Genomic DNA, 21,552 nt, shown 5'->3' on the forward strand with positions numbered 1-21,552 from the left:
AGGCACTTTTTATCTAAAGTCCCTGTGTTACCAAGATCCTAAACGGTAGAGATTATCTGAAGCTTTATGTAATCAAAGGTTTGGTGACAAAATTCCAACAGGCCTAGTCTGAATATCTTTGGAAAGCTGGCTCATCGGATGTCGTCTGCTTCAGTTCAGGGAAATCTTTACTTTCAGGTCACCAGATGATTTGCAGGTCCAGACAGGGTTTGGTGCTTTCTTTAGGTGTGTCATGTGAATCCAAGAGTTGTATTCCTTGGAGTTTTGCAGCACAAGGGTTGGTTAGCAGTACCTGATAGCAGCCTTTCCAGCAAGGTTGAAGAGAGTCCTTCTGGAGGTGTCTTTTCCAATAGATGAAATCTCCAGGTTGCAAGGTGTGATGTTTAAGGTCTTCATCTCCCAAGAGTGCACTCTGAAAAGGTTGCTTACCAAAACATGGTTATTTTTAATAGAAGCAATTAGGCCTTTGCAGTATTGGAGTATCTCTCTTTTTATTAGTTGTGGGTCAGAAGAGGCAGGAGCCAAGTGCACTGGGCATCCTGTGACTGCCTCAAAGGGTGTAAAAGTTCCAAAAGAGGTGGGTCTACGATTTAGAAGGCCCAACAGCAATGCTTTTGACCAAGGTATTTGGAGGGCCTCTACAAGTTTTGCCAGTTGAGTCTTAATAATGCTGTTAGTGTGTTTGACCAAACCAGAGGATTGAGGGTGGTAAGTGCAGTGGAAGTGTTGTAAAACTGGCCAAACAGCACAGACTTTTTGAAGCACCTGGCCAGTGAAATTGGTTCCTCTATCATTATGAAGTTGAAGAGGAGTTCTCCAGGTAGGGATAATCTTATCCAAGGCACTTCAGTCACAGAAGAGGTAGTAACGTATCTGCAAGGGAAAGCTCCAGTCCAGTGTGAAAACATACATACCATGACTAAAACATACTTATATCCATGAAATGGAGGAAGTTGTATGAAATCCATTTGCCAGATCTCAAATGATCCATCAGGCAATTTAAAATGTCCAGGAGCAGTACAAACAGACTTCCCTGGGTTGTACTTCAGACAATGGGAACAATGAGTAGGTACTTTCTGTGGCCTAGTTAGTGTTTCCCCACCAATACTGACTCATGAAGGCTATCATTTTGTCAGACCAGTGGTTTAATGCATGTACAGTGGTGAGGAGTGGGAATTTTACAGTCTCCGGTAGGACTGGGTTGTTACTTGGTCTGAACCAGAGCTTTCTCTTTTTTATCAAACCAACAGTCGTTGAATTTCCAATCTTGTTTTTCTTTTCCTGAGGCCAGTTTTTGGGCTTCTCAAGCCAGTTTTTAAAGGAATCACTTGAGGAAATATCCCTTTGGACCATGACATAAGTTTAGCTGCTGTGGTTCCTTTAAAGGCGGAATTCCTTGCAGAAATTGCGGCAAGGTGATTTACCTTAGCTTCCAGAGAGTCCAGTTTAGAATGCCCTGGAATCTTACTAATAACTCAAGGGTGGATAAAAGTGTTGCACCCAATAATTCCTGAACACGGGGGCCATTTTTAATTTTATTTCTGCTGGAAATAAGGAAGCCACATTGCTTCCACAACATTCCAAAATCACAAGCTACTCCGAGAACGTATCTACTATCGATATAAATATTGGCAGTTCTGTCCTTGGCTAAAGTACAAGCCTGTGTGAGAGCATATCATTCAGCCTGTTGGGCCAAAGTAGCCGTAGGTAAAGATGCTGCCTCAACAACATCAAAAGAAGTTGCACTAACATCCCCAGCACAATATCTGCCATTGTCCCCTTTTAAATAAGAACCATCAGTGAACATGAGAAGTCAGTGTTACCGACTGAAATTTCCTGTAGATCATTATGAGGAGTCAGAAGGTGGTCTGTCAGGGTTAAGCAGTTGTGAGGGACTTCCTCAGTGACAGAGGAGAGAAGAGTAGCAGGGTTAAGGTTATTACAATATAGAAGAGTTATGTGAAGACCAGCTGACGATAGGACTCCAAAGGAGGTGAGACGGCTGACTGAGAAATGTTGAGTGTGATGAGAATTCAGGAGGGCTATTGCATGAGGTCCAGAAATGATTAAAGGAGATCCCACAATGATTTTCTCAGCGGCCTTAGCCACAAGGGCGGTGGCCGTGATGGCTCTAGGTGAGAGGGGTATTTATTTCTGTGTTACAGGGTCCAGTTGCTGGCCATAATACGCTGTGGGTCGACGGTGGTCTCCATGTTTTGGGGTGAGTATCCCAAGGGCATTCCCTTCTTTTTCATATACAAGAAGGGAATCTGATCATTGGGATGCCTAAGGGCAGGTGGGTTCTTCAGACTCTCCTTTAAGTCCTTAAAATCTGTGTCATCTGGTTCTTCCCATAAAACTGGATTGGAGTTGTGCTTCAGTAAAACATACAGAGGTTTGGCCATGAGAGAAATTTGGATCTCAGTTTTGGCAATAACCAACTAGCCCAAGAAAACCTCACAGTTGGTGCTTAGTTTTGGGTTTAGAGAAACTTAGGACACCAGGAAGTCTGTCTGGAACTAAGTGTAGCCCTTGTTCTGATATCAGATGCCGTAAACAATGAACCTGGGTTTAGGGCAAACTGCAATTTATCCTCACTGCCGTATGTCCCTTTAAGGCTGAAAGTGTTAGCAGGTGGATGATGACTTCCTGTGAGGAGGTTTGAGAAAGAGCAAAGAAGCAAATCATCCACATGTTGCAGCAAAGTAGAACCTCTAGGGAACTTTGTATCATCCAAATCAGCCTTCAGGAATTATGAGAAATAAGGACTCTCAGTAAAACCCTGAGATATTACTGTCCAGGTGAATAGGTTTTCTTCTCAAGTGAAGGCAAAAAGGTATTCGCTAGGTTCAACCGGAATGTTGCAGCATGCACTGCATAAATCAAGTTACAGTAAAGAATTTACCTCCTGTGGGAATGACTGTTAGGAATGTATGAAAGGAGCAACAGGGTGTCAAGGGATAGCTATGTTGTTTGTTACTTGGAGGTCCTGGACAAACCTACACCCTTGGCTTTTAGGTTTCCTCATCTGTAAAATGGGAGTATTACAGGGACTAGTACAAGGACTAATGAGGCCCTGAACCTTGTAATCTTCAATTACGGGCTATATGCCTGGGATGGCTTCTTTACTTACACATTGTCAATTCTGGGAAGAGATTTTGAGAGATCCGTTTGAATCTTGATGGGAGATGTGCTGTGAATTTTGCCAGTGTCAGTGCAGATTTTGCCCATAAAAAGGATGGTAGCTGATTCAATAGGGACAAATGATCTGTGTTTCCAGAATCAGCTCTAGTATCATCAGAGATGGAGCAAATAAAAGATATCAAAGAGTCGTTTAATTCACATTGTTGTTTACTCTGATGACTACTGTCAAATTCTGGAATTATTTCCCCCTTTTGGGAGAAAGAAATTCTGGCCTGATGCTTCTCTAAGAAGTCTCGGCATAATAAATGGATAGAGGTGGAGGAACTGAGAAGAAAAGTGTGTGTATCTCTCAGAGGGCCTAAACAAAGTGGAATAGGTTCAGAGACAGGAGCCTGTTGAGGTTCATTGGAGATCCCCACTATTTGAACTGTTTACTCTGAGGCAGGGGCTGCTTTGTAGTAGTGGGGCTGAGCCTTGAGAGTGTGGCTCCAAGTGTCAATTAGGACTGGAAGAGATTCGCCCCCAATCTGGAGAAACGTTTCTCTAAGCCAGTTAAGAGGGAGGATTGAGAAGAGCCCCGTTGTTGAGAATTGGGAGGATGGTGGAAAAGCTGGTTAGAAGACTGAAGGTGCCTGAAGCACTTAAATTTGTAAAATCTCTTTTCCGAAGTCTTGGCTCTTTGCAATAATAGCAGAAACTAGGAGGGTTTTGGTTTCATTTAGGAGCCTTCATTTGCTGGAGTTGAAGATAAAGGATTTTAGCTGTCTCCCTTTTAGGTGACTCCTCTAAGAAAGTGAGAGAACTGGTTTGCAAGATTAAGTAAATCTGGAGTGGACACAGTTTTTCATTCCATCCTGTTCCTTTTTGCCAGAAGGGAAAGGTCCTGCTTCAGCCCACTAGTAAACATAGAGTTAAAAGCTGCCTGGGTAGAATTAACATCTGAAGGAAGATCAGAATTTTCTTTAAAAGCAATCTGAAGTCAATTGTTAATAGTCATGAACAGATGCATTAGATTATTGTGTGCAAGCCTGCATTTTGTTCCAATCACCAGGCTTTGGAAAAGCCGCAGGACTTGCCCCATGAAGTCGCCTAGCAATTGCCTGAGGCTGATCATGTGAATTAGCAGGGTGGTCTCCCGGTTGTAACTCTAAAGGCCTTTTAGGATTTTCCCAAGTAGCAGTTCTCATCCCATGCTGGGCCTGGTCTTCACCGACAAGCATATGAACTAGCTGACGTAAGTCAGAGAGACTGGGTTGCTGAGTTTGAATGACTATATTAAATTCCTCAGCAAGTCTGTGAGGATTTTCAGTTACTTTGGAAAAATCTTTGACTGTGGCTCACAGTTCACCTTTAGTCCAGGGCGTATATATACACGAAATTAAGGGTGTAAGTCTCTGGATTCTTAGGAGGCTTAATTTTAAAGGGACGGGTTCTGATAAGTTCAGAGGAAAAGCGAGTGGGGAGAGTTTTAGAGGAAAAGCGAGTGGGGAGAGTTTTAGAGGAAAAGGGAAGTTCATTGAGAGAATTAGTATGGGGAACTGAGGGGCTAGAGCAGGTGTAGGTGGCCCAGAAGAGCAGGAAGATGGCACTGGAGGCATGGCCTGAGCACAAGGGGCTGAGGGAGGGAGACAGGATGTTGCTGGAGGTGGAGCCTGGGACAAAGCAGCCGAGGAAGAAGAGCCTGAGGCTTTGGGAGCCATTCCATCTTTTTAATCATTTGTTTGCCTCAAAGTCTTATTTTGCAGAAAGTCAATTTTAGGCTGCTGATAACGTTTGGAAGCCTCAAAATACCAATCAAAATAAGCATTCCATTCAGTTTTGGAAATTTTAGGGCCCTGACAGTCCAATTCCGTTTTAAGAAAAGTAAGCTCCCCATAATGGCCATCGATATTCTAGATTGCCTTTGGTGAGGTGGGTCCATTTAGTTAGAAATTCTCATGAGGGGCGGCAATGGCGGAGAGGCCTGAGGACCTAAACCAGCCCAATGCCGTCATCACCAGGATCATCAAGGAGGCGCTCCCGGACGGTGTCAGCACCTCCAAGGAGGCCCAGAGCGCCATCTCCCGCGCCGCCAGCGTCTTCGTGCTGTACGCCACATCCTGTGCCAACAGCTTCGCGATGAAAGGGAAATGCAAGACACTGAATGCCAGCGACGTGCTCTCCGCCATGGAGGAGATGGAGTTGCAGCGGTTCGTGACCCCTTTAAAAGAAGCTCTGGAAGCTTACAGGAGGGAGCAAAAAAGGCAAGAAGGAAGCTTCAGAGCAAAAGAAGAAGGACAGAGACAGAAAAACAGATTCGGAAGAGCAAGACAAGAGCAGGGATGAGGACAACGATGAAGATGAGGAAAGGCTGGAGGAAGAAGAACAGAATGAAGAGGAGGAAGTGGACAACTGAAGAGGATGGGGAGACGCAGCTCGGAAGGTACCACTCGGAAACGCCGTACACGTTTGTGTGAAGCTTTTTCGTGCTGGGCAGAGTAGTCTTAGGCAGAAGATAGAAATAAAAACTGAATTATCATCAGGATTATCATCAAAACCAGCGCTTCCCAGACTCGGAGCATCTGAGTAGTGGAATCCTGTTTTGCTTAATCAGTCTCAAGGTTATGACTTTTTGGCAAGAGGGATTCTGAACAGCCAATTTAATTGGTCAATTTGATCTCTCTTGTTTACTTACACGTATAGTTAGGCAGTTGTTGATCCCCAGTTCCCTCTCCACCCCCCCAAAAAGTAATAATGACTTCCATGCTGCCAACTGTGTTCCGGATCACAGAGGCAGTCAAGGCTCAGGAAAAATTGGGGCTTGATCATGGTCAGCCTATTTGATTGTACAGTATTTGGCAATACTAGCTTATTTCAGGTGATCAGAATGGCTTAGCTTTAGGAAATTACTATAAGGGTTCGAGAGAACAATGAGATCTGTTCTATTGCCTCCTCACTTGACAGTAACATTAACTGAATTTTGGTTTCTACAGACCCACTTGGCTTGGACCCCTTCTATATTGCCTATAGGCATGTTACCTGCTTGGGTGGCTATGTTCTCGGCACATAACGCTTTTAAATCAACAGAGTAGAATTAGTCAAGCAAGGTTGCCAGTGTCTTACTCTTGTAAAACAGATGGTTTAGTCTTAAATGCACCTCACTGCCTGCGACTGTACAGCTTCAGGGTTTGTTGTCACCTCCTGGAAGGTATAAAATTCCAGGCTTTCTCTTCTTGTAGTCCATCTCCTAGACTTGTGACTTGGCTTTTCATTATTCCAATTCATGACAAGTTCCAGACTTTATTTCTTCTAGGCACAACTTTCTCCCTCTGTGCTTCTCACCTCCTGTCTCTGTTCTGCCTCTCCTCTGCTCCCATTCCCACTTTCTCTGTCCCTCTTTTTCTCACTTCTGCCAATCCAGGAACTTGGATGACCTGCTTAATATCCCAAAGCGTGGTTTCCTCTGATTCCCTAGTTCTAATCTCATGTCTTTTAAAAATGATTTTGTAAACCTCTCTGAACCATAAGGGAAATCTGATGGTGCTCAGGAATCTAATTCCTCCCCTAACCCATCCCCTTTAACTGCTTCTGAAGTATCTCTGTTGACCTTTCCTAGTTTTCTTTTCTTTCCATTTGGTGCTTCAAGCACTTTTTTGTTCGTCTCTAAGTTGAGTGCTTGGAGGTTGAAAGGTAGTGAAATGTAGTGTGACACTGTTAATTTGTTAGATGAATACAGTGGAAAGTTTGTTGATAAATGAGTGAAGAATATTGAGAAAATTATAATGCTTTGTATAAATAAAAATTCCTGTTAAAAGTAAAAAAAAAAAAAAAAAGAAATTCTCATGAGGAAGGGCTACAGTTTTTAAACATAAGATCAGCCAGAGGGACATCCCTGGTGGTCCAGTGGTTAAGACACTGCACTTCCACTGCAGGGGGCATGGGTTCGATCCCTGGTTGGGGAACTAAGATCCCGCAGGCTGCACTGCATGGCCAAAAAATAAATTAACAACAACAACAAAAATCAGCCAGAGTCCCTGTAAGGGGGGGGGGCTGCCCTCAAAATATTTAGATAATTGGGATCCCATTTTTCATCAGTTTTTCTCTAGAGTAAGAGAATAATTTTTAAAAAGTCTAAACAGCTCAAGCAGCTTACAGCTTAAACAGCTTGCAGCCCAGACAGTTCAAATATCTCTAACAGCCTGCAGGCCTAATACCAGCCAGTTGTAAAGGAGTAGGTTGGTCCTAGAGGAGCCAGGCCAAAGGCTTCTCAGCACAGTTCCAACAGAGCAACCGCTATTCCAAAGGAATGGCCCGAAGGCTGAACTGGCGCAGTTCCGATGAAATAGCCTCTGTTCCCAAAGGAATGGGCTGAAGCCTAGCCAGTTCCAGTTGGAAGAGTCTGATTTCAAAATCAGATGAGTACTTGAGTACAGAACAAGGCCTTATCCAGAAAGGACAAGACCTTAAAATAGATACCAGGTAAAGCCTGGAGAGCTTCAAAGAGGGCGGAGGCTCAGATCCAGGAGAAGTACCTTCAAACTCCAGGGTCAGTGAGAAAATCAGTGAGCAGCAATGGGCTCATGTGGGTACTGCACCTGTTTACTTACCAGCCCATCGGGGGTCTTCTCTGGATCCCTGTACAAGTCACCAAAATGTTGACCTAAAACAAATAGACTGCCAGTTATTTCTCCAGCAAAAATGGGTTTATTTGGGATCAGCAGAGAATTGCAGTTCAGGGTCTGCAACCACGGTGAGCCACATGCAAGTCCCCACGTGGCAAGGGAAGGAGGGGGAAAAGGAAGTTGGGAGGCTGTAATAAACAAAGAGTTCCTGTTTTTTAATTGACTGAGCAGTTGCCAGGATTGAGAAGACTCTTTCTTCTTCCTGTTGGGTTCTGCTATTGTTGCAGGGTGTGGGAGCTCCCTTTCTGATCTCCCAGCTCCATTTAATTGAGGTTTCTGTTTATTAATTTTTTACAGGGGCATCATAGCTCTGTGACCCTTGGCCAGAGACCTCAGGCTCCTCCCCTGTAGAGCATGGACCTGAATGGGGCTTTGTTTCTGGGGTTGTTATAGAGCCTGAGGTAGTGGATGGCAAGTTCTTTGCACAGTACCTGATTCAGCTTCTAGCCTCAGGGCCTCTGAGCTGAGAGGTGGAGGCGGGTCTCTTGCCTGCTCAGAATCTACCATGGGCTAAAGGGTGTGCTGGGGCATCTGGAGAAAGGGCCCAAGGGTAGGGAGGTGGGAGGAAGAGAACTTTCAACACTGACCCGCCACCTCCTGCCTGGATTAGGCCTGCATCTCTCAACCAGGCTTCCTGTCTCAACCTTTGCTCCTTTAAGGTCTGTCCTCAAAAGTCTTAAAAACAGGTCACATGGTATCTTTTACTCCTTGCTCAAAACCCTCCAGTGGATCCCCACCTCTCAGTAAAGCCAAAGTCCTCACAGAGGCCCCTGGGGGCCTCCACCTGCCTTATCTCCTGCACTACCCCTCTCTCAAGCCCCACTGCCCTGTGACGAGCAGGTGTGCTCCTGCCTCACTGCTTTCCTACTTGAACGGTCCTAGACACCCATGAGGCCAGTGGGTGTTTCATCCTCTCACTGAGGGGGGCCGGCCACGTGGTGGTCTCTCGTCCTCAAATCCCCAGGCATGCTCCTTGCCATAGGGCCTTTGCCCTTGCTGTACTATCCACCTGGAAGTGATCTTCCAACTCAAAATTCTCTTTATCAGGTGAGAACTTCCCTGGCCAATCACCACATAAAAATTATATTTTTTAAATTAATATGCCATAAAATTGACTCTTTTGGTGTAAAGGTTTATGAGTTTTAACACACGTTTAGACCCATTCACCTCCACCAAAATCAGGACAGCCCCTCATTCTATCCTACTGTGGTCATATGCTCTCCCACTCCAAGCCCACCCATTTGGTTTTTCTGGGTCTCTACAGTTTTGCCTTCTCCAGAATGTCATGTAAGTGGAACCTGACTACATGTAACCTTTTGAGACTGGCCTCTCTTACTCAACATGCCTTTGAGATTCATCTAAGTTGCTGCTATTCCTCTTTCTTGTTGCATAATATTCCGTGCCATGGATAGTCCACAGGTTACCCATTCACCTGTTGAACATTTGAGTTGTTTCCAGGTTTTGGTGATTATGAATAGACCACCTGTAGACATGCATATGCAGGTTTTTGTGTGAACAGAGCTTTTCATTTCTCTTGGGTAAATAATAAGACATAGGATCACCAGGTTCTATGATAAGTGTATGTTTAACTTTATAAGAAAGTGCCAAATTGTTTTCCAGAATGGCTGTATCATTTTGCAGTCCACTAGTGAGGAGAGCCACACATGTAAGTTAAACATGTACCAGTTGCCAGGTGCTCTGTATCCTTGCCAGCACTTTGTATTTTCAGTATTTAACTGCTCTAGTAGGTATGTAGCAGTAGCTCATTGTGGTTTTAATTTGCATTCCCCCAATGTCTACAATGTCAGCCATCTTTTCACTGGCTTATTTACTGTCTGTATATTCTCTCTGGTGCAGTGTCTGTTCAAATTTTTGCCCATTAAAAAAAAAAATTGAATTGTTGGCTTTCGTACTGTTGAATTTTGAAAGTTCTTTCTGTATTCTGTACATAAGTCCTTTGTTAGTTATGTGATTCATAAATATTTTCTCCCAGTGTGTAGATTATCTTTTCATTCTCTTACCAGTGTATTTTTCAAAGCAGATGGTTTAATTTTTGCTAAGTCTACTTTACCAGTTTACCAGCTTTTTTTCTCAGCCATTCAAAATAGCCATTATGAAGAAATTCAACAAGATACAAGAAAACTCAGAAGACAGTTCAATGAACTCAAGAATAAAATTAATGAATAAAATTAATGAAATTACTATAGAGATTGAAATTATAAAAAAGACCAAACAGAAATTCTGAAGCTGAAGAATTCAATGAATGAGAAATAAAAATCAGAGCTGAAATAAATGATATAGAGACCAGAAAAACAATAGAAAGGATTAACAAAACGGAGAGCTGTTTTTAAAAAAAATAAAATAAAATTGACAAACTTTTAGCTAAACAAACTATGAAAAAAAGACTCAAATAAAAAAATTATAAGAGAAAGAGTAGACATTATAATTGATACTGCAGAAAAAAATTAGACAAGAGATTACCATGAACAATAATTGACAACAAATTAGATAACCTGGAAGAAATTAATAAATTTCCTGAAACATGATTTACCAAACTGAATCAGGAAGAAATAGAAAATCAGACCAATAATGACGAAAGGAATTGAATCAGGAATCAACCTCTCAATATAGGAGGAGCAGACTCCCCAGGAACTGACAGCTTCCCTGACAAATTCTACTTACTAAACACTTAAAGAATTGACGCCAGGGACTTCCCTGATAGTGCAGTGCTTAAGAATCCGCCTGCCAAGGTAGGGGACACAGGTTTGAGCCCTGGTCCAGGAAGATCCCACATGCCATGAAGCAACTAAGCCTGTGCTGTGCGCCACAACTACTGAGACTGTGCTGTAGAGCCTATGCTCCGCAATAGAGAGAAGCCACCCCAATGAGAAGCCCGCGCACTGCAATGAAGAGTAGCCCCTGCTCACTGCAACTAGAGAAAGCCCACATGCAGCAATGAAGACCCAATGCAACCAAAAATAAAAATAAATAAAATTTATTAAGAAAAAGAAAAAAGAATTGACGCCAATCCTCAAACTCTTCCAAGAGGTTGTGAGGAAGGAAGACTTCCAAACTCATTCTATGAGGCCAGCATTACCCTTATACAAAAGCCATTTAGCACAACAGATGAAAAGGAACTATAGACCAAGAGATTAAAAGTGTTGGCAAGGATGTGGAGAAAAGGAAGCACTTGTACATGGCATAGGAATATACATTGGTTCAGACACTATGAAAAACAATATGAAAGTTCCTGAAAAAATTAAAAAATAGATTTATCATATGATCCAGCTGTACCACTTCTGGGTATATACCCCCTCAAAATGAAAACAGGATATTGAAGAGATATATGCAATCCTATGTATATTTATCACAATAGTAAAGCTATGGAAGCAACCTAAGTGCCTATAAATTGCTGAATGGATAAAGAAATTGAGATATGCATTTATTTATTTATTTATTTTACATTGGGCCATTTGCAACAGCATGGATAAGCCTTGTTGCAAGTAAGTCAGAAAGACAAATACTGCATGATATCACTTGTATGTGAATTCTAAAAAACCAAACTCATAGAGTAAAATTGTGGTTGCAAGGGGGATGGGATGGGATAGGCCATATATTTAAGGGTACAAATTTGCGACAAGTAACAAAAAGGTCCTAGAGATCTAGAGCAAGGTATAATGAATCTAGACAATAGAGAATAATCATCAACACTTTTACAGCATCTTTTCTGAACACCCGTTTTTTATTTTAAAAGTCTTTTTATTGGGGTATAATTGGCATATAGCATTATATTAGTTTCAAGTGGGCAGCGTAGTTATTTGATATTTGTATACATTGCAAAATGACCACCATGTTAAGCCTTAGTTACCACATGTCACCATACATAGTTACAACTTTTAAATATGTTTTATATATTTTGGACATTAACCCCATATCAGATATGATTTGCAAATATTTTCTTCAGTAGGTCACCTTTTCATTTTTTGATGATTTCCTTTGCTGTGTAGAAAATTTTAGTCTGAAGTAGTCCCACTTGTATATTTTTGCTTTTGTTGCCTTTGCTTTTGGAGTCAGATCCAAAATTTCATGGCCAAGACTGATGTCAGGAAGCTTACCACCTATGTTTTCTTCAAAAATTTTTATGGTTTCAGGTCTTGTATTCAACTCTTTAATCCATTTTGAGTTGATTTTTGTGTACGGTGTAAATTAGTGGTCTGGTTTCATTCTTTACGTGTAGCTATTCAGTTTTCCCAGCACCATTTATTGAAGACGCTTTTCTTTCCCCATTGTATATTCCTGGCTTCTTTGTCATAAATTAATTGACCATATATGTGTGGGTTTATTTCTGGGCTCTCTATTCTGTTCAGTTGATCTATGTTTCTGTTTTTAATGTGAGTACCATACTGTTTTGATTACTATAGCTTTGTAATATAGTTTGAAATCAGGGAGCATGAGGCCTCCAGCTTTGTTCTTCTTTCTCAAAGTTGCTTTGGCTCTTCTGGATATTTTCATATATGGCCTTTATTATGTTGAGGTATGTTCCATCTATACTTACTTCATTGAGAGTTTATATAATAAATGGATGTTGAATTTTGTCAAATGCTTTTTCTGCATCTATTGAGATGATGTTTTTTAAATCTTTCATTTTGTTAACTTGGTTAATACATTGATTGATTTGTGGATGTTGAAATATCCTTGCATGCCTGGAATAAATCCACTTGATCATGGTGTGTGATCCTTTAAATTATTGAATTTGCCTTGCTAATATTTTGTTGAGGAATTCTGCATATATGTTTATCAGGGATATTGGCCTGTAAGTTTCTTTTCTTGTGGTGTTCTTGTTTGGTTTTGGTATCTGGGTACTGCTGGTTTCATAAACTGAGTTTGGAAGCATTCCCTCCTCTTCAATTTTTTGAAAGCATTTGAGAAAGCATTTGGTATTAATTCTTCTTTGAATGTTTGTTAGAATTCACCGGTGAAGCCATCTGGTCCTGGACTTTTGTTTGTTGGGAAGTTTTTTGTTTCTGATTCAATTCCCTTACTACTAATTGGTATATTCCGATTTTCTGTTTATTCATGATTCAGTCCTAGAAGGTTGTATGTTTCTAGAAATTTCTCCATTTCTTCTAGCTTGTCCAATTTGTTGGCATATAATTGTTCATAGTAATCTCTTATAATCCCTTGTATTTCTGTCATATCAATTATAATGTCTCCTCTTTAATTTCTGATTTTATTTATTTGAGCCCCTCCCCGTCTCTTTCTTGGTGAATCTAGCTAAAGGTTTGTCAATTTTGTTAATCTTTTCAAAGAACCAGCTCTTAGTTAAAGAACCAGCTCATAGTTACATCTTTTCAAAGAACCAGCTCTTAGTTACATCTTACCAGCTCTTAGATTTTTTTTCTATCATCTTATTAGTCTTCATTTCATTTATCTCTGCTATGATCTTTGTTATTTCCTTTCTTCTAATAACTTTGGGCTTTGTTTGTTCTTCTTTTTCTAGTTCCTTGTGGTGTAAAGTTAGATTGTTTGGGATATTTCTTGTTTCTTGAGTTAGGCATGTATTGCTATGAACTTTCCTTGTAGAACTGCTTTTGCTGCATCCCATAAATTTTGGTATGTTTTATTTCCATTTTTATTTGTCTCAAAGTATTCTTTGAATTCTCTTTTGATTTCTTTGTTGACCCATTGGTTATTTGGTAACATGTTGTTTAACCTCGTATATTTGTGAATTAGTTTTCTTCTTGTAATCAATTTCTAGTTTCATACCACTGTGGTCAAAAACAAATCTTGATATGATTTCAGTCTTCCTAAATTTATTAAAACTTGTTCTGTGGCCTAATATATGATCTATCCTGGAGAATATTACATGTGCTCCTGAGAAGAACATGCATTCTGCTGCTTTTGGATGGATTTTTTTCTATATATTTTTATATATTTATTAAGTCCATCTGGCCTTATGTGTTTTTAAGCCTGGTGTTTTCTTACTGATTTTCTGTCTGGATGATCTATCCATTGATGTAAGTGGGGTAGTAAAGTCCCCTAGTATTAGTGTATTGCTATCTATTTCTCCCTTTATGTCTGGTAATATTTGCAAATGTTATATCCTCTTACTGTTATTGGCTCTTTTGTTATTACGTAATGACCTTCTTTGTTTCTTATTATAGTCTTTGTTTTAAAGTCTATTTTGTCTGATATAAGAATAGAAGCCCCAGTTTTCTTTTGGTTTCCATTTGCATGAAACAGCTTTTTCAGTTCCTTCACTTTCAGTCTGTGTGTGTCTGTACATCTGAAGTGAGTCTCTTGTAGGCAGCCTATAGGTAGTTTTTTTTTTTTAAATCTATTCAGCCGCTCTCTGTCTTTTGATTGGAGGATTTAGTCCACTCACATTTAAAGTGATTATTGATAGATATGTACTTATTGTTATTTTGTTACTTGTTTTTAGGCTGCTTTATAGTTTCTCTGTTTCTTTCACTTTCTCTTGCTCTCTTCCTTTGTAGTTTGATGACTTTCTATAGTGGTATACTTAGATTCCTTTCTCATTATATTTTGTGTATCTACTATTGGTTTTTGCATTGTGGTTACCATTAAGGTTACATATAATAACTTATATTTATAACAATGTATTTTAGGTTGATAACAACTTAAGTTCCAACAGATTCTAAAACTTGACATTTTTACTACCCCCACATTTTATATTTTTGATGTCACATTTTACATCTTTTTATCTTGTGAATCCCTTAACTAATTATTGTAGCTACAGTTATTTTTAGTGCTTTTTTTGCTTTAACCTTAATACTAGCTATATATGTGATTAAGCCACCACCTTTACTGTATATCAGTGAGATTTATACTTTCATATGTTTTCTTGTTACTAATTATCTCCCCTTCTTTTCAGCTTAAAGAAGTCCCTTTAACATTCCTTGTAAGGCCAGTTTAGTGGTGATGAACTCTTTTTGCTTTTGTGTATCTGGAAGATCCTTTATCTCTTCTTCAATTTTGAATGACAACTTTGCCTGGGTAGAGTATTCTTGGTTGGATGTTTTTATCTTTCAGCACTTTGACTATATCATGCCACTCCCTTCTGGCCTGCAATATTTCCACTGAAAAATCTGCTGATAGCCTTATGGTGGTTCCCTTGTATATATCAAGTTATTTTTCTCTTGCTGCTTTTAAGATTCTCTCTTTAACTTTTGACATTTTAATTATAATAGGTGTTGGTGTGGATCTTTTGGGGTTTATCTTGTTTTGATGTCTCTGGGCTAGTTGGATCTGGAAGTCTGTTTTCTTCCCCAGGTTACAGAAGTTTTCAGCCATTATTTCTTAAAATAAGTTTTCTGCCCCATTTTCTCTCTCTTCTCCTTCTGGGACCCCTATACACATAAATGTTAGTCCGTTTGATGTTGTCCTGTACATCCCTTAGGCTATCTTCACTTTTTTATATTCTTTTTTGCTCCTCTGATTGAATGAGTTCCACTGCCATGTCTTCGAGATCACTAATCATTTCTTTGGCTAGCAAACTAGATGATTTTGCTGTTGAACCCCTCTGGAATATTTTTTTTAGTTCAGTTATTATATCCTTTAGCTCTGTGACTTCTGTTTGGTACTTTCTTATATTATTGCTCTGGTTGTTGAAGTTCTCACCTATTTCATCCTTTCAGCTCCCAAGTTCAGTGAGCATCTTTATGACCATTACTTTGAACTCTTTATCAGGTAAATTGCTTATCTTCATTTCATTAAGGTTTTTTCCCCTGAGGTTTTGTTTTGTTCTTTCATTTGGAATATGTGCTTCTGTTCCCTCATTTTGCTTGACCCTCTTTGTTTGTTGCTATGTATTAGATGAAACAGCTACCTCTTCTAATCTTAAAGGAGTGTTCTTGTATAGGAGATAAACTTTATTGTTCAAGCTTGCCCTAGCTCTTCATTGTCTCAAAAATCTTTGTGATTGTCCAAGCAGCCTATTTTATTTTTAAGAGCTTCCAGTAGTTGAGGGTGTGCCAAGACCTGTCAGTGCCCCAGAGGGAGAGATCTCAGTCTGCACCTAGTTTTAGGCTGATTGGAATCCAGACCCTCAGGCAGCAACTTTTAAAGTATGCAAATAAATACAGTCTTGTGAGACTGTAATAGTAAACTCTGGCCTTGGACCAAGTGATCTAAATGTGCCCCCTGGGTGACATTTGCAAAATCTGGGGCTCCAGACAAATGTATAACCTCTTTTCTGGGAGACACCAGAAAGCTATAGCAAGGCAGAGGGTGAGTACAAAGATAGCATCCCCTGGCTTATGTTCCCTGAGAGCACTTTCATAGCCTCTAGATGTGTGGTAAACCCAAAGCCTGTCCTGCAGGCTGAAGCTCCAGGACAAGTAAATAGGCCTCTCAGGGGTGTGTTTTAGTCTGCTGTCTGTGTAGACCCTGGGGGTGGTAGTCTGCTAAGAATTATGTCTCCTTTTGTTACAGTTCTATGGGACCCAGGAACAGAAGTCCCCCTGGCCTCCAAAGCCAAACACACAAGAGGTGTCCCCTGGGCTGCAGCTACAAAAACTGGGGCACAAGACATTAAAAAAAAAAACCAAATGAACTGGGACACCAGAATGTCTAAAATCTCACCTCTAGGAGATACTGGCACCATGGAGTATTGCAAAGGGAGATTGTGGAGATGGCATTCACCAAGGAAAAAAGAAAGAAAAAACAAAGATGAGATCCACTGGTTTTAGCAAGACAGAGGGAGAGGACAAAGATGGCACCCTCAGGTTGGGGGGTAAGATGGCACCCACTGAGAAAAAAAGTGGTGCCCACCACCTGCAGGCTTTAGCAAGGTAGAGGGAGAGCAGGAAAATGGCACTCACCAGTGCCTCCACTCCAAGAGAGTCTCCCAACAGGCCCCTGCCCCTCCAGTGGACACTTTAAGATTAACAAATGAAAAAACAAATAAATGTAAAGGTATCTTATGTTCATGGATTGGAATAATTAACATTATTAAAATGTCAATACTACTACAAGCCACCTATAGAGTCAATGCAACTCCTATCAAGATTCCAATGACATTTTTTTAAATAGAAATAGATAAACTGTCCTAGGGAATTCCCTGGCAGTCCAGTGGTTAGGACTTGGTGTTTTCTCTGCTGTGGCCTGGGTTCAATCCCTTGTCAGTCAACTAAGATCCCACAAGCTGTGTGGCACAGCCAAAAAAAAAAAAAAAGAAAAAGAAAACCTGTCCTAAAATTTATATGGAACCAAAAAGACCCAAATAGTCAAATAGCCAAATAAATCCTGAGAAAGAAGAACAAAACAGGAGGCATCATACTTCCTGATATCAAGCTATACTATAAAGCTATAGGCATCAAAACAATATGGTACTGGCATAAAAAACAGACAAACAGACCAATAATAGAACATAACTGAGAGCCCAGAAATAAACCCAAGCATATACAGTGAACTAATAATTGACAAGGGGGCCAAGAATACTCAATGGAGAAAAGACAGTCTTTTCAATAAATGGTGTTGGGAATATTGAATATTCACATGTAAAAGAGTGAAATGACTCCTAACTTAACACCATTCACAAAAAATTAACTTGAAATGATTAAAGACTTAAATGTGAGTCCTGAAGCCATGAAACTCCTAGAAGAAAACAGGAAAAAAGCTCCTTGACATGGCTTTTGGTAATGATATTTTGGAAATCACATCTCAATCATAAGCAACAAAATAAAAAATAAACAAGTGAGACGACATCAAACCAAAAAGCTTCTGTTCAGGAAAAGAAACCATAAACAAAAGTGGGGACAACTTACTGAATGGGGAAAATTATTTGCAAAAGATATATCTGATAAGGGATTAATAACCAAAATATATAAAGAGCTCATAGAACTCAATAGCAAAAATTAAAATTCAAAAAGTAATAATCCAATTTATTTATGTATTTTATTTAGCATCTTTATTGGAGTATAATTGCTTTACAATGCTGTGTTAGTTTCTGCTGTATAACAAAGTAATTCAGCTATGTGCATACATATATCCCCATATCCCCTACCTCTTGCATCTCCCTCCCACCCTCCCTATCCCACCCCTCTAGGTGGTCACAAAACACTGGGCTGATCTCCCTGTGCTGTGTAGCTGCTTCCCACTCGCTATCTATTTTACATTTGGTAGTGTATGTATGTCAATGCTACTCTCTCACTTCGTCCCAGCTTACCCTCCCCCATCCCTGTGTCCTCAAGTCCATTTTCTACGTCTGCGTCTTTATTCCTGTCCTGCCCCTAGGTTCATTAGAATCAATTTTTTTTTTTTAGAGTCCATATATATGTGTTAGCATATGGTATTTGTTTTTCTCTTTCTGACTTACTTCACTTTGTATGACAGACTCTAGGTCCATCAACCTCACTATGAATAACTCAATTTCATTTCTTTTTATGGCTGAGTAATATTCCATTGTATATATGTGCCACATCTTCTTTATCCATTCACCTGTCGATGGACACTTAGGTTGCTTCCATGTCCTGGCTATTGTAAATAGTGCTGCAATGAACATTGTGGTACATGGCTCTTTTTGAATTATGGTTTTCTCAGGGTATATGCCCAGTAGTGGGATTGCTGGGTCATATGGTAGTTCTATTTTTAATTTTTTTTTATTTTTAGTTTTTTAAGGAACCTCCATACTGTTCTCCATAGTGGCTGTATCCATTTACATTCCCACCAACAGTGCAAGAGGGTTCCCTTTTCTCCACACCCTCTCCAGCATTTATTGTTTGTAGATTTTTGGATGATGGCCATTGTGACCAGTGTGAGGTCTCATTGTAGTTTTGATTTTCATTTCTCTAATGTTTAGTGATGTTGAGCATCCTTTCATGTGTTTGTTGGCAGTCTGTATATCTTCTCTGGAGAAATGTCTATTTAGGTCTTCTGCCCATTTTTGGATTGAGTTGTTTGTTTATCTGATATTGAGCTGCATGAGCTGCTTGTATATTTTGGAGACTAACCCTTTGTCAGTTGCTTCGTTTGCAAATATTTTCTCCCATTCTGAGGGTTGTCTTTTTAATAATCCAATTTAAAATTGGGCAAAGGACCAGAATAGACATTTATGATTTATGTCTATCATTCCCTTTCACAGAACCATAGAATTTCAGGGTTAGAAGAAGACCTGATTAGTAGGTAATTTCTTTTTTTTTTTTTTTTTAATTTTATTTATGTATTTATTTATGGCTGTGTTGGGACTTCGTTTCTGTGCGAGGGCTTTCTCTAGTTGTGGCAAGCGGGGGCCACTCTTCATCGCGGTGCGCGGGCCTCTCACTGTCGCGGCCTCTCTTGTTGCGGAGCACAGGCTCCAGACACGCAGGCTCAGTAGTTGTGGCTCACGGGCCCAGTTGCTCCACGGCATGTGGGATCTTCCCAGACTAGGGCTCGAACCTGCGTCCCCTGCATTGGCAGGCAGACTCTCAGCCACTGTGCCACCAGGGAAGCCCTAGTAGGTAATTTCTACTCAAGCTTCACTTCCCCACTCTAACCCTCTCTCATGTGAATTCATTGTCTTCTCTTTTCTACTATATGCACCCAGGTGGTAAGCAACAAATAACAATGGTTGCAGTTTTCTTTAATTTGGCTGATCTTTCATCAATTTACATGGAAAAATAAGTCCTTTAGTAGGCCCCAAATCATACTTTTGTTAAATGGTTTGCCTATATTATAAATTAATGTAATACAGTTTTTCTTTGAAAACAGCTAACTCTTAGAGCATAGCTTGTAAACCCAGGCTTGCCTGGGGTGTTGAGAGCCCGCCAAAGGGATAATTGCAAACAGATGTCAGATGTAGGGAACCAGATTTTTAAGTTCTTAACCATTGACTCTCCAAAATTTGAATAGTTCTTTTTTTTTTCAGTGCACATTTATTTTGTGCAGGAAAAAAACTTAATTTTTTTAGCTTAATGAATTAAAGAAGTAGTATTAATGTATATTATTCCTCAAATTCATAGTGAGTAAAATTATTTTGTTCAAGTTTTCTCCATAGTAACTTTGCTTTTTCTTTAGACATAACTATTCCAGGCAATTGGTTAGTTTTCAAAATGATATAAGATAAAGAAGATTGGGGGATAAAAGTTTTGAATAAAATGTCTAAAGTGAAAATGGAAATCTCTTTCTTATGTGTGTTCTTAAAAGCTTCTCTACAGGCATTGCAGAATAGGTATAACTTCTGTTCACTGGTATAAGACTGTTCTCCACACAGCAAGCAAGTAGTGTTCTTAGAAATATCATTATTACTAGGGTTCTTAGACACTTCTGTATATTTATTACAGAACAGGTATAATGTCTAATCACAGATATAACACTATTCTCAATGAAACAAGTAAGTACTGTTCTTGGAAAAATCTTTATAACTAGTGTGCTAAACACTTCTCTACATGCATTACAAAATGGGTATAAAAAAGAAGGAAATCTTTGCCATTTGTTGTCAATATTGATGGGCCTTGAAGACATTATGCTAAGTGAAATAAGTCAGACAAAGAAAGACAAATACCTTATCTCACTTATATGTGGGATTTAACAAACAAACAAACAAACAAACCCAGGTTCATAGGTACAAGGAGCAGATTGGTGGTTGCCAAAGGCAGGGGGTGGGAGGAGAAATTGGTGATGGGGATCGAAAGGTACAAACTTCCAGCTGTAAATTAAACAAATACTGGGGATGTAATGTACAGCATGGTGATTATAGTTAACAATACTGTATTGTAGACTTGAAAGTTGCTAAGAGTAGATCTTAAAAGTTCTCATAAGAAAAAAATTGAAACTATGTGTGGCGATGGATGTTAACTAGAGTTGTGATCATTTCACAATATATATATACAAATATCAAATAATTATGTTGTACAACTGGAACTAATATAATGTTATCTGTCAATGAAAAATGATTTTAAAATGGGTATAACTTTCATTCAGTGATAACAACACTGTTTGCAATGCAAGCTGCAAATACTTTTTAAAGAAACATCTTTATTAAAAGTGTACTTAAACACTTCTGTACATGTTTAGAGTGGGTAAAACTGGTATAACACTGTACTCAATGTGGCAAACAAGGTGCATTCTTAGAAAATCTTTATTACAAGTTTTCCTAAGCGTATGAGTACATGCATTACAAAATAGGTATAACTTCCATTCACTGATATGAAACTGTTCTCAACACAGCAAGTACAAAGAGTTCTAGAAAAATCTTTACAATTAGGGATTTAAAAATAATATTTTTATTGAACTACAGTTGATTTACAATATTGTGATAGTTTCAGCTGTACAGCAAAGTGATTCAGATATACATATTCTATATATATATATTCTTTTTCACACTTTACCTCTTTTTATCTTGTGAATTCCTTAACTAATTATTGCAGTTATGGTTATTTTTACTGCTTTTTGGTTTTAACCTTAATACTAGCTTTATATGTGATTTAACCACCACCTTTACTTTTTTTTAATTAAACTACAGTTGATTTACAATATTGTGTAGTTTCAGGTGTACAGCAAAGTGATTCAGATATACATATTCTATATATATATTCTTTTTCACACTTTATATCTTTTTATCTTGTGAATTCCTTAACTAATTATTGTAGTTATGGTTATTTTTACTGCTTTTTTGTTTTAATCTTAATACTAGATTTATATGTGATTAAATCACCACCTTTACTGTATATTTACCTTTACCAGTGAGATTTATACTTTCATATAAAAAAGTTTTATCTGAAAATTCTTTTTCAGATTCTTTTCC

The 21,552-nt window shown here is 39.3% G+C and overlaps 1 protein-coding gene and 1 pseudogene across 1 annotated transcript in view; both read left to right on the plus strand.

Annotated features, from left to right (window-relative positions):
- Window positions 1–2,165: 2,165 nt before the first annotated feature.
- Window positions 2,166–21,552, plus strand: part of COA1 (cytochrome c oxidase assembly factor 1) — a 234,945-nt gene continuing 215,558 nt past the window's right edge. Inside the window, exon 1 of the mRNA XM_068550319.1 lies at window positions 2,166–2,221. The gene's annotated coding sequence lies outside the window, so the exon portion shown is untranslated. The remainder of the gene's footprint in view (window positions 2,222–21,552) is intronic.
- On the plus strand, window positions 5,021–9,676 carry LOC137768746 (DNA polymerase epsilon subunit 3 pseudogene; annotated as a pseudogene).

This window comes from Eschrichtius robustus, chromosome 8, assembly GCF_028021215.1.
Source record: "Eschrichtius robustus isolate mEscRob2 chromosome 8, mEscRob2.pri, whole genome shotgun sequence".
Taxonomy (NCBI): domain Eukaryota; kingdom Metazoa; phylum Chordata; class Mammalia; order Artiodactyla; family Eschrichtiidae; genus Eschrichtius; species Eschrichtius robustus.